General features: G+C 44.8%; 1 protein-coding gene across 2 annotated transcripts in view; it reads right to left on the bottom strand.

Annotated features, from left to right (window-relative positions):
* The window catches only part of GPR68 (G protein-coupled receptor 68), a 462,761-nt gene that overhangs the window by 202,401 nt on the left and 247,849 nt on the right, over window positions 1-12,511 (bottom strand). The gene's annotated exons all lie outside the window — the stretch shown is intronic.

Raw genomic sequence — 12,511 nt, 5'->3', positions numbered from 1 at the left:
CCCCCCAGCCCCCGCTCATGCCCCGTGTCTGTCTCCTGTTGCCCCCCGCTCATGCCCCGTGTCTGTCTCCTGTTGCCCCCACCCCCCGCTCATGCCCCGTGTCTGTCTCCTGTTGCCCCCCACCCCCCGCTCATGCCCTGTGTCTGTCTCCTGTTGCCCCCCACCCCCGCTCATGCCCCGTGTCTGTCTCCTGTTGCCCCCCCCACTCATGCCCCGTGTCTCTCTCCTGTTGCCCCCCACCCCCCTCTCATGCCCCGTGTCTGTCTCCTGTACCCCCCCACCGGAGCAACCCTCACCAAACTTTGCAAAAAAATTCAGAGTGGGCATATACTTTTTTTGCAAAGTTTGGTGTGGATTTGTCCAGGGGGAGCAAAGTTATAAGACGCCCAACAAGTGCTCATCCTATGGGATTAGCAACTTATCCATAACTACACGGCCACTAGCGTGGCCCGTGTTTTATATATATATATATATTCAATGAAAAAACTTTGTTAAAGGGACGTTATGGTTAAGTTGCGCTACTAAAAACCTATGAAATTCAGTGAAAAAACTTTGTTAAAGGGACGTTATGGTTAAGTTGCGCTACGAAAAACCTATGAAATTCAGTGAAAAAACTTTGTCAAAGGAACGTTATGGTTCCAAGTAAAACCGAAAAACCCTTGAAATTCGCCAGTTATGGTAAGCTAAGCAACCATAACTCGCGCCACCACCGTGCACTGCTAAGACTAACACCCAGGACATCAAAGATGACATCACAAATGTCATTGATGACATCACTGATGACATCACATGTGTATGTACTTTTCATGAAATATGTGTACAAGGGATTCTTATTATAATGTTGCGAAACAAGTGTCAAGGATCATTGCAATAAATATCATACCCTAATTAGTGCATTTAACGATGCATTGCTATAAATAGCATTCTATTATGGGGTTCTATCTAGTATACTAAGCTACTGATACAGAAACATAACATGGTGTGCAGTGTACAAGATGAAGGTATAATATTCGTAATGTTAATTACGCCCCGTGTCTCTTTCCTGTTGCCCCCGACTCCCCCGCTCATGCCCCGTGTCTGTCTTCTGTTCCCCCCCACCCCCCGCTTATGCCCTGTGTCTGTCTCCTGTTCCCCCCACCCCCCGCTCATGCCCCGTGTTTGTCTCCTGTTGCCCCCACCCATGCCCCGTGTCTGTCTCCTGCATTCCCCCACTCCACGCTCATGCCCCGTGTCTCTCTCCTGTTGCCCCCCACGCCCCCTGCTCATGCCCCGTGTCCGTCTCCTGTTGCCCCCCACCCCCCGCTCAATCCCCGTGTCTGTCTCCTGTTCTCCCCACCCCCGCTCATGCCCCATATCTGTCTCCTGGTCCCCCATCCCCCGCTCATGCCCCGTGTCTGTCTCCTGTTCTCCCACCCCCCGCTTATGCCCAGTGTCTGTCTCCTGTTCTCCCCACCCACCGCTCATGCCCCGTGTCTCTCTCCTGTTGACCCCACCCCCTGCTCATGCCCGTGTATGTCTCCTGTTGCCCCCCACCCCCGCTCATGCCCCGTGTCTCCCTCGTGTTCCCCCCACCCGCCCGCTCATGCCCCGTGTTTCCCTCGTGTTACCCCCCGCCCCCCGCTCATGCTCCGTGTCTCCCTCGTGTTCCCCCCACCCCCCGCTCATGCCCCTTGTCTCTCTCCTTTCCTCCCCACCCCCGCTCATGTCCCGTATGTGCCCTGCACCCCCCCCGCTCATGCCCTTTGTCTACCTCGTGTTCCTCCCCACCCCCTGCTCATACCCCGTGTCTCCCTCATGTTCCTCCCCACCCGCTGCTCATGCCCCGTGTCTCTCTCGTGTTCCCCCCACCACCGCTCATGCCCTGCGTTTCCTTCCTTTTCCCCCCACCCCCTGCTCATGCCCCATTTGTGCCCTGTTCCCTCTCACCGCCCGCTCATGCCCATGTGTCTCCCCTGTGCCCCCCAACCCCGCTCATGCGCCGTTGTGTTCTTTATACACCCCGCCTTCCCTTTCCATGGTAGCCATCTTGGTAAAAGATTTTCCTTCCTACACCGAGACGCCGCAGGCGTCCCGGCGTAGGAAGGAAAATCTTTTTGTTTTTTTTACCAACCGGCATTCCCACTTTCAGGACATAAAATGTTAGTGGTCTTCATCTATTGAAAAGGATGTTATGGTCACGTTGTACTAATAAAAACCTTTAAAATTTAGTTAAAAATAAATTGCGCTACTAAAAACCTATGAAATTCAGTGAAAAAACTTTGTTAAAGGGACGTTATGGTAAAGTTGCGCTACTAAAAACCTATGAAATTCAGTGAAAAAACTTTGTCAAAGGAACGTTATGGTTCCAAGTAAAACCGAAAAACCCTTGAAATTCGCCAGTTATGGTAAGCTAAGCAACCATAACTCACGCCACCACCGTGCACTGCTAAGACTAACACCCAGGACATCAAATATGACATCACAAATGTCATTGATGACATCACTGATGACATTACATGTCTGGGTCACTCTTTTTTCTTTTGCTGACATATCTAGGCCACATGGTTTTCTTCAGTAACAGTCAGAAACTAAACATTTTATTTTATTTGTAGACTTATCCTTCAAATAGGTTCTTACAGTAATTCTGTTAGAGTCCAGTCACATCATATGAAATATATACATACGGGAAGACACAAGCTTGAAAGACAGCAATCCTTTTTGTGCATAAAGATAATCAATAGACTTATGAGCACTTTCTCATAGTTCTGTTGTTTTTTTTTATGGCTGTACTTTCCCTGTGGGTCCAATCACATCAAGTGATACATATACATAGGGTGAATAGCAGCTTTGAAACAGAGCAATCATTTATTTGCATGAAAATAATCAGTTAAGTTATGAATTGTTTCTGCTACTACTTGTGCTTTTTTGCTAACTTCACTTTCCCTGTATATACCCATATTGGTATGTGTTTCTTGTGTCTTTGTGTTTTGTCTATAGTAATGTTTTATTAGCTACGTATTACATATTTCATAGTACACAAAAATCTATTAAGAAAACAATTATCATTTCATTATTCAACATATTAACATTACGAATATTATACCTTCATCTTGTACACTGCACACCATGTTATGTTTCTGTATCAGTAGCTTAGTATACTAGATAGAACCCCATAATAGAATGCTATTTATATCAATGCATCGTTCAATGCACTAATTAGGGTATGATATTTATTGCAATGATCCTTGACACTTGTTTCGCAACATTATAATAAGAATCCCTTGTACACATATTTCATGAAAAGCACATACACATGTGATGTCATCAGTGATGTCATCAATGACATTTGTGATGTCATCTTTGATGTCCTGGGTGTTAGTCTTAGCAGTGCACGGGGGTGGCGCGAGTTATGGTTGCTTAGCTTACCATAACTGGCGAATTTCAAGGGTTTTTCGGTTTTACTTGGAACCATAACGTTCCTTTGACAAAGTTTTTTCACTGTATTTCATAGGTTTTTAGTAGCGCAACTTAACCATAACGTCCCTTTAACAAAGTTTTTTCATTGAATATATATATATATATATATATATATATATATATATATATATATATATATATATATATATAAAACACGGGCCACGGTAGTGGCCGTGTAGTTATGGTTAAGTTGCTAATCCCATAGGATGAGCACTTGTTGGGCGGCTTATAACTTCGCTCCCCCTGGACAAATCCACACCAAACTTTGCAAAAAAATTATATGGCCCACTCTGAATTTTTTTGCAAAGTTTGGTGAGGGTTGCTCCGAGGGGGGGGGGCAAAGTTATAGAGGGGGGTCCCAAAATGTATTTTTTTCCCATAGACTGAATGGAGAAAAAACTTTGCTCATGCCTACAGCCCAAACCGCTGGACGGATGTTCACCAAATTTGCAGCAGGAGCAGTGGCTTGGTCCCGAAAGCATGCTTTTGTAAATGTGGTGAAAATCCGTCAGGTAGTTTTTTTAAAACAAGCAAAAAGTAGGTCACAAAAAATTAGTGATATCTATGTCCGCTCCGCGGACTGCCTGTTCGCTCCGCGGACCGGACATCAATTGGTTAATCGGCTTGCGTCATGTCCGCGGACATGCGACATGTTCGCTGATTGGATGGTGAAGAGCATGAAGTGCGTCACATTTTTGGAAACGCCTGCCATCTTGGATTCGCGGACTTCGCAGCTGTCCACGGACATCGCGGTAAAAACATATTAAAAAACACAACATTGCACTTGTCAAACTTATCAAATAATCTCTGGGGAGGTGAGGGGTGATGGGAATGGGATGGGATATAATATGGCTTCAAGAGGCAGCAATTATTAGTGCAACTTAACCATAACGTCCCCTTAAAGTTTTTTCAGTGAATTTCATGGGTTTTTACCAGTGCATGCTATTTTCCTACAACTTACCCAATATAGCAATATTTATGTCCCATTTACAAAGTGTCACCTTAAAACTCTGCCATTTCCCACCTTCTAGAATCATTTTTAACATTTCTATACACTTTTTGCAACTAATTCAACTAGTTTTGCATCCGTAGCCGTCTACGAACCTCTGACTTCATAGCGGACCTTCCGGACAGTGCCATATGACCATACACAGGCGCGCGGCATGAGGACGTGTCCGAGAACCCGTCTGCAATTCACAATAAGATCTCTGCTTCGTGGACAGTTCAGAACTGTTTTTTCTACTGCTCTAGGAACTTTCAACTTCAAAATTTCCCTGGCACAGCTACAACACCTATTCCTACTCATTACCCATTAACAATCTAGTACACAGTACATACTTTTAGCAAAACTGCTATTTATCTTAAAATGGCATCAGCTAATGCCATCCCTCCTCCCCAAGAGCCACCACCACTGCTGCAATCAAGGGGCATGTGAAACACTGCCCCCTACCTTAGAAATAACACACGTGCAACATTTTCCCTTGTCCACCTCCCCCTCCATATTAGTGTTAGGTTCCTCTTCTCTCATTTCCCTCCCCACCTTTCGTTCTCAGATCTCATGCCAAATAAAATACATCCAAAAACAACAAAAGACATATTCCTTTAGGAACCACCTTTCACAGTTAAAAAATAGAACTAAAAAAAAAAAACTTAGACTCACTGTACTTTATATTTCTCAGTAAAGTACATAGACTCAATAAGATTTTCCAACATTTCCATTTGCATTCTGTGTTATGCTAATGGGAATACTGTGGTGTTCATCCTCCGTTCCAGGGACTGGAATGGTGGATACCGGCCGAGCAGCTCAAATTATCAGCCCAAGCGAAGCGAGGATGGATAACAAGGTCTCTGGACCATTATTCCCCCATTCCTGCCCCTGAAATGGGGGATGAAGGCCATTGGCACCCTAGGTTCCCAAAGCGGGAACCCGGGGTGCTAAAGAAAGAGGATTTTTCTTGCAAGCGTCCCGGTGTAGGAAGGAAAATCCTTTTCCAAGATGGCCACCATGGAAAGGCAAGGCGAGGGTTCCATACAGGGCCACTCTTCGCTTTCCATGGCAGCCTGCAGAAGGCAAAAAGAGAACCCTATGACCATGTTACCACAAGCATATTTTTCTTCCCTTTCAGATCTATCCTAATTTAGAATAACTTTAACACAAAACCAGTCCCAGGTGGACATGGCCACTTTAATCCTATGTTTTGTCCCTTGTGGTCATGGCCAGTAGCCAGATTGTCCGGTTCATGACCTTATTCCATGACCTGGACAATCTGGCCACTGCCCATGGCCACAGGGGTATACCCCTCAGTCACTAAGGGTATACCGCTATTTTTTGTAGCTACATTATGACACTTGTCAAATAATAAAACACTGGCACATTTGCAAAACCATGCTTGTAGGTCCTTGCCAATGCTCCTTACGCAAGTATGCTGGAAATCCACCCAGGTTTTATTTTTTCAAAAGTGTCGAACGTATGCACATACAATCGTCATATACCTTAGTCCCCACTTGACAAAATACATACAGACTTTACGAAAACATCTATATCTATAATCTTTTTGCAAACCTTTGTGTAGGTTTGTCTAATGGAACCACATTTATAAACCTTTACAATATTTTGGGACCCCCCGCCCCCTCTGATTTTGCTCCCCTTTCACAAAATCCCACCAAACGTTGCATACTCACTCAGAATCATCTCATATATATACATGCATGCAACATTTCATGCAGTTCCATTAAGTGGCGCCAATGTTATAAGCCATTAAAGAACTGCATTTCACCAACCCTGAAATGCTGGGATGTCCGAAAACTTTTCAGGACTGTTCGCGAATATCTGAACTGTTCGCTGACTTTCGAGGCAAAAAACACCCATTTTATTTGCTTGTAGGGTTTTTCGATTTTACTTGAAACCATAACGTACCTTTAACAAAGTTTTTTCTTTGAATTTCATAGGTTTATTAGTCCAACATAACCATATATATATATGGTACAATGCATGCATATGTTAGAGAATAGATGACTGTGTCAGAGTGCAAGGGAGGGGTCCTGTCAGAGCCCTCACTAACCCCACGCCATTGGCCAGGGCAAGGTCACAGGACATGGTGGTTAGTGAGATTAGCAGCAGCATGAACATTTTTTACAGAGTATACTGGCATATTTTGGACACAACCAACATGAAAATGTGCTTTTGCAATGGCATGCCGGCATACATTCGGCACAGCCAGCATGGCAATGTTTTCGCAAAATGCTCCTGTAAACTGTTGATTAAACTACCATATATACATCTTTAATTTTTTACCCTAAAGAACAGATTGTAAATGGCATGGCTTTGCCAAGATTTGCTGTAAAATGCACCATTTCAACCCATTGAAAAAATTCTCAGGAGGGGTAACTCCGGAAACCCTCAAGATTGTTTGACCTTGCTCGCTCTTGCAGGTACAAAAATGTGCCCGTCACAACTGCGGCTGTCCATTTAAGTTAGGGACACAAACAACCAATAAAGCTTAGTTGGTGTAATCCTAAATACTGAACTCCCCACCTCCGCTGTTCATGGCGGCGCACACACTCTCATGGCAGCGCACACACTCTCATGGCAGCGCACACACCCCCTTGGCCAAGGATGCAAGTAAACTGTTCATTATTTCCATTTTAATGAGTGGTGTATGTGGCTCACAGTCTATTATTTTACAAACAACTATATTCCATTTACCAAACGAACTGAGCAGCAGTGGGCGCAACATTTTAGGCAATTTTAAATAATTAACCTCCCTCAAGGTACTGGAGGCGTTTTTTAAAAGCTTGAGGTGTATGTTTACAGAATGCACAACAGACGAGCGCATGAGAGGTGTCGTTTGAGGTTAACGTTTAACTCTCTCTGGCTGGAAGGGGGGTGGCTGGCCGGGATAGCGCGGTGAGGGTGGGGGGTAGGGGGGAGATGGCGGGCGTGTATGGGTCGATGGAACAGATTTCCTCAGACCAAATACTGGCGTACTTGCGAACGTGCATTTACATGGCTTTGTCAAGAGCACCTTTACCATTTGCACAACCTTGTGGGCCAGATCTTTAGTGTGGAATATCGGGGCGTAGACAGGGTAGGTCCTGAGTGCTGAGGGGACAAGGCCCACCCAAAATCTGTAAATACCCACTCAACAGTGCTGTGTGGGCATTTACAGATGTTAATGTCTCTGCGTTGGGCCCAACTACATTAGCTTCAGGCCCCACTTGTTGGACCTTCCTGGCTACGCCTAGTTGAGGGATGGGCACAGATCTGGCAATCGCAAGCCAAGCAGTTTTTAGGTATTGAGGGAATAGGTTGTTTCACCCAGAAACACTTACAAAAGAGCCCAGCAGTCAAAGCGCCTTGCAATAGGGGGAATGGTAGTAAGGAACTGCCTATACGGGAGTGGGGAGGTTCTGAAAACAATATTAACCTTTCCCATCCCCTTCCAGCGCAGGCTCCGAAGGATTTCTCCTTTCTCTGGCAGCTTCGGTTTAATTTTCTGGCTGAAATAGCCCATATAGCCCATATTCCGCTCACTCTTATACATTGTACACAGAGACGGTGCCGGGACTGGGGCTCCCCAGTAACTCCCCTCATCTCCCTAGGTGCAACGTTCGGGGGCTCTGGAAGCATGTATACCTGTTCACATACAAGAACACCAACCCCAGCACCATTTTTAGTTTGCGCTATTAGGTGTCGCTTGAACCACCTACACGCCAAAACGATTGCATTAGAATACAGATAGAGAGAAATGTCATATGAGGTGGAACGGTGGTCAGTCATAATTTCGACAGTAAAAATGTCGACAGTCAAAATTTCGAAAAATAAATGTCGAAAAAAATAATGTCGACAAACAATGTCGACATTTTTTCAATATTTTTTCAAAATGTTCTATTTATTGTATACATAAATAAATATATATATAACTAAAATGTGTTGAGTATGAGGGGTGAGAGGGTGGTGGAGGGTGTGGGGGGGTGGCAGGGGGTGTTGGGTGAGGGGGGTTGGGGGGACACCCCCATAGTAAATGATACTCTTTTTATTTATTTAATTATTGAATGAATAAATAAATAAATAAATAAATAAATATATAATTACTATGTGTTGAGAATGAGGGGTGAGAGGGTGTGGGAGGTGGCAGGGGGGTGTTGGGTGAGGGGGGTTGGGGGGGACACCCCCATAGTAAATGATACTCTTTTTGTTTATTTATTTATTGAAAAAATAAATAAATAAATAAATATATATATAATTAGAATGTGTTGAGTATGAGGGGTGAGAGGGTGGTGGGGGGGTGTTGGGTGAGGTGTTGATAGTTCTAATTGACATTTTTTTGTCGACATTTTTTTTTCTAAAAAATGACTTTTTACATTATATGTATAGGATGTCGATATTATTGTTTGTCGACATTTTTTTTCGACATTTTTGTTTGTCGACATTTTTTTTTCCGACATTATGACTATAAACCAGGTGGAACACACAGCTTGCAGGTATTGTTTGGTATTTTGACCACACATTGACTGCCCATAGCCATGTTAATCGCCTTTGGCCATTCCCTGCCCCCCTCTGCCCAAAACACCTCATGGGTGTTAGGCAGAATTACATGCAGTACCCTTTGGGAACACTACACACAATTAAGACTACACGTGATAGTACAATTTCACCTTTGGTACAAGCCTGTACTACACAGTTACAGTGGTAGCAGTAGCGGAGCAGCCAGACTTATCTCGAGAGTAAGTGAGCAGTACAAGTGTTTACACAAGGGACAGCAATTACTATGGTTCAGGCAAACACTGACTCAAGGTTTCTATGTAAAAGATTATATATTTATTTTGCATAAAATTTCACTATTATAAGCAAGATAAAAATCACAATCAAAAATACACCACACCACTTCCCTTAAATTCTAGACAAGTTAGGCTCACAAAATGAAGTGGGAGCAAAATGGCACTCCAGCAATTTAAAAGGGAGGGAAAGACAAAGTTATTAGAAATTAGGCAAAGCCAACAGGTAAGTAAGCAGGGCAACTGAACAAGAAAGACTACAAGGGTAAAATCAGATAGAAAAGGCTTAGGGCCAAAGTCAATGGTTCAAAAGTCTTTTGCTCAAGATAATAGGTTCAGTGTAGTGCGCAGTAAAGTTCTTGGCACAGATTCTGAACGAAGTTGGTCGGTAGAAAAATTAGGTAAAAGAGAAGAGAAGGACAAGCCCTCGGATTGGAGAAAGATTTCAAACACTTTCACCGCTGCTGAGCGAAACTCACAACTGGATTTGCACAGTACCTTAAGACGGAGAGGGAGCTGTATCTGAGGCGGACATTCCTGGTGGTTCCTACAAGGTTCACGGTTCCTGAATCGACTGTCGGACTGACAAGAAGTAGGAAGACTGGAGAGTTGTGGGCCACCCAGGGAAGAAACCAGTAGCAGAGCAAAACAACGAATAAAAGGCATGCTCCTTAAAACCCAAGCAGGGTCCGACCTTCCTGGCTATCTGGCCCACTGTAGCTCTGTACAGCGAATTTGACCAGAGGAGGGGTCCTGGCTTGCAGTTTGGCCGAACAGGTTGGTCGCACCAGCTCAAGGGAGAATTTTCCTGGAGGATCTTCTCTGTTGTCAGATTTGGAGATTCGGACCTGCAGCAGGGCTTCACCGGGCGGTTCAGTCGTGGTAGGGGTCCTCTTCTTCCAGTTTCTCGTTGGTTCTTTCGTTCCAGTGGCGACTCTGCTCTCCCAGTCCCACAGACCTGCTTTTTATGCAGTTTTCCCCCATTCATACAGCCTGGCTGTCAATCACACAAAAGGGTGGCTGGCCTGGGAAGGCCAGTCCCCTTAGCCAATCAGACAAGAGTGCGACTTGGGTTGCTAAGGCAACCCATGGCAGGGGTCCGAAGATCCCTTCCTCCCATCCTGCCCCTCTAGACTATCAGGCACCTTAAGAAGGGCTTTGGTGCAGAAGCCCGCGAAAAGACAGCGAACAAAGTAATCATCCCCAGTTTGGCACGTAGAGTAAAACACGAGAAAGACTTTAACAAAAAGAAATGGCAAATAAACCCAGCTGGAACCAAAATAAAAGGTATTTGGTCAAGCGGGTTTATGTTCGAGGCTACTATAATAGCCTAAAACAACACCACGTTTATATAGTATAATCGCGGTAAAAAAGTTTGGGTCGATACCACTGCCACCAGCCAAGTCTTAACGTTAAGGGAGCAAAATAAGGCTCCAAGAGGCACAGACAAAAAAGGATAGGAGTTAACCCTTTCCAGTACCCCATGTAAGATGGGGTGTACTGGGTTTGTAATTTAAAGTGACTATATAAAGTTTATGGCAACTTTACCTGTTTCTGGGGGACAGTAGTCAGCCCCAGAAGAATGGAGTCAGAGGGAAGTCTCAAAGACAAACCTGTGTCACTGCACTGAAGGTGCTGTGTAACACACACACAAAGTGGGGCACTTGTAGTAGTTGAGGCCCCAGTGCCCAAGATCACACAAAAAGTGAAAACACATACAGCAAAACACATGTAAGAGTGGGAAAAAGGCTCACACTCTTACCAGGTGAAATATAAACCCTAGAAATCCAGCAAAGCTGCTGAGGGACTCATTAGGTAAGGGGAATCAGCCATTTATTGAGAATTCTCCCCAGCAATGGGCAGGGAAGGGGGGGGGGTGTTGCTAGGTCTGGAAAAGATCCAGGGCTAGGCTAATGTCAGGACTGGTGGGACTCGGGGCTAGCTATCATTTTGGTTGTAGCACCTGAGCTTCTATCCAGGGCTATAACCAAAAGACCCGTGGCTATTACCTCCTCAGCCCCCGCCCCCACCCACCCCTCCTAGCAAAGCATTTACTCATGGGAACTCTTTGAGCTCACTTTAATCGGGCCTTATCAATATACTTTGCACTTGAAGTGCCTGCCAGTGTGTTTTTCAAAGCCGTGTTCTGAGAGTTAATAGCTTAATTGGAGTTGCAAACCACTACTGATGTGATAAAAATGTCTTAACCAGGTCATCCTAGAGCCACTTGATTTATAGGCATTCTCTGTGACCTGCTCTGAAGTGCTGTTAAAAAGAAACATTGGCAAAGCCAACAGTTGTGACTTGTGCACAAGTATTAGGCATTTATCAGGTACTGCTATTAGATGCTCCTGTACTCGCACCACTTTCCACCTGCTACCATCAATGGGCAATTAATACCACCACGACTGTGCCTGGCAAGTGCCTTTGCCATGCCGACACAAAAACCCAAACTGTTGGCATTGCAATGTCTTACATTTGCATACAGAGTAAATATGCCGGCCCAGGACTACTCCCCTCCTTCAAAAGGTCTTTGAACATTTCACTCAAATCCAAGACGTGTTACTTTACTCTGGGAACCCTTGTGAATGAGATTGGCAACGGCATAAAGCAAAGTAAAAAATTCAACGAAGCAACACTTTATGACTTGCAAGAAAAGGAGCGCCTTCCTGCCTTTTACCGCATGACACCTGATTATTGTATGAACAGCTAGCAATAAAGACAGTTCAAACATGCAGGAAAAAGTACACAATGTTCAGGTAAATAGGTTTAAAAAAATACAACTGTACAGCATCAAAGTGTACATTTCAAACGTGCAGGAAGAACACGAGCACAAAATAAAACATTTTCCTTACGCCCCGACTGATTCAGAACGTGTATAGTGAGTACGTTGGCGTGCACCACCTTAGTAACCGCCCGTCTCACTGGGTCCGTGTCACCGCTTTTGAGGAGGAGCCACTTTGCCACATTTTTTGTGGTCATTTTAGGGGTGGGGCACGGTAAGGGGTTTAAGGGTATTGTGGAGTTCCGGTGGGCCTAAGAGGGTATGGGTTGCTTTCTACCCAAGTACCCATAACAAATGTTGTCAGGAAGACAGTAAAACGGCCACTGTGGTGAGCTGCACCAGATCCACCACATTCCCCCCACAGAATTCCCAGAACCGAATCATGGATTTGGAAAAACTGTTTGGCGAGATTACGTGCAGACATTGGGTAAATGACGTGGCGCTACTGCCAATAGATTTCCCCCTTTACTGGTGGTGTTTTTCAGTGATAGT

Source organism: Ambystoma mexicanum, chromosome 14 (assembly GCF_040938575.1).
Source record: "Ambystoma mexicanum isolate Mex_15411 chromosome 14, UKY_AmexF1_1, whole genome shotgun sequence".
NCBI lineage: Eukaryota > Metazoa > Chordata > Amphibia > Caudata > Ambystomatidae > Ambystoma > Ambystoma mexicanum.
Note: the sequence above shows the minus strand (reverse complement) of the source record. Positions and strands in the feature narration are given on the sequence as shown.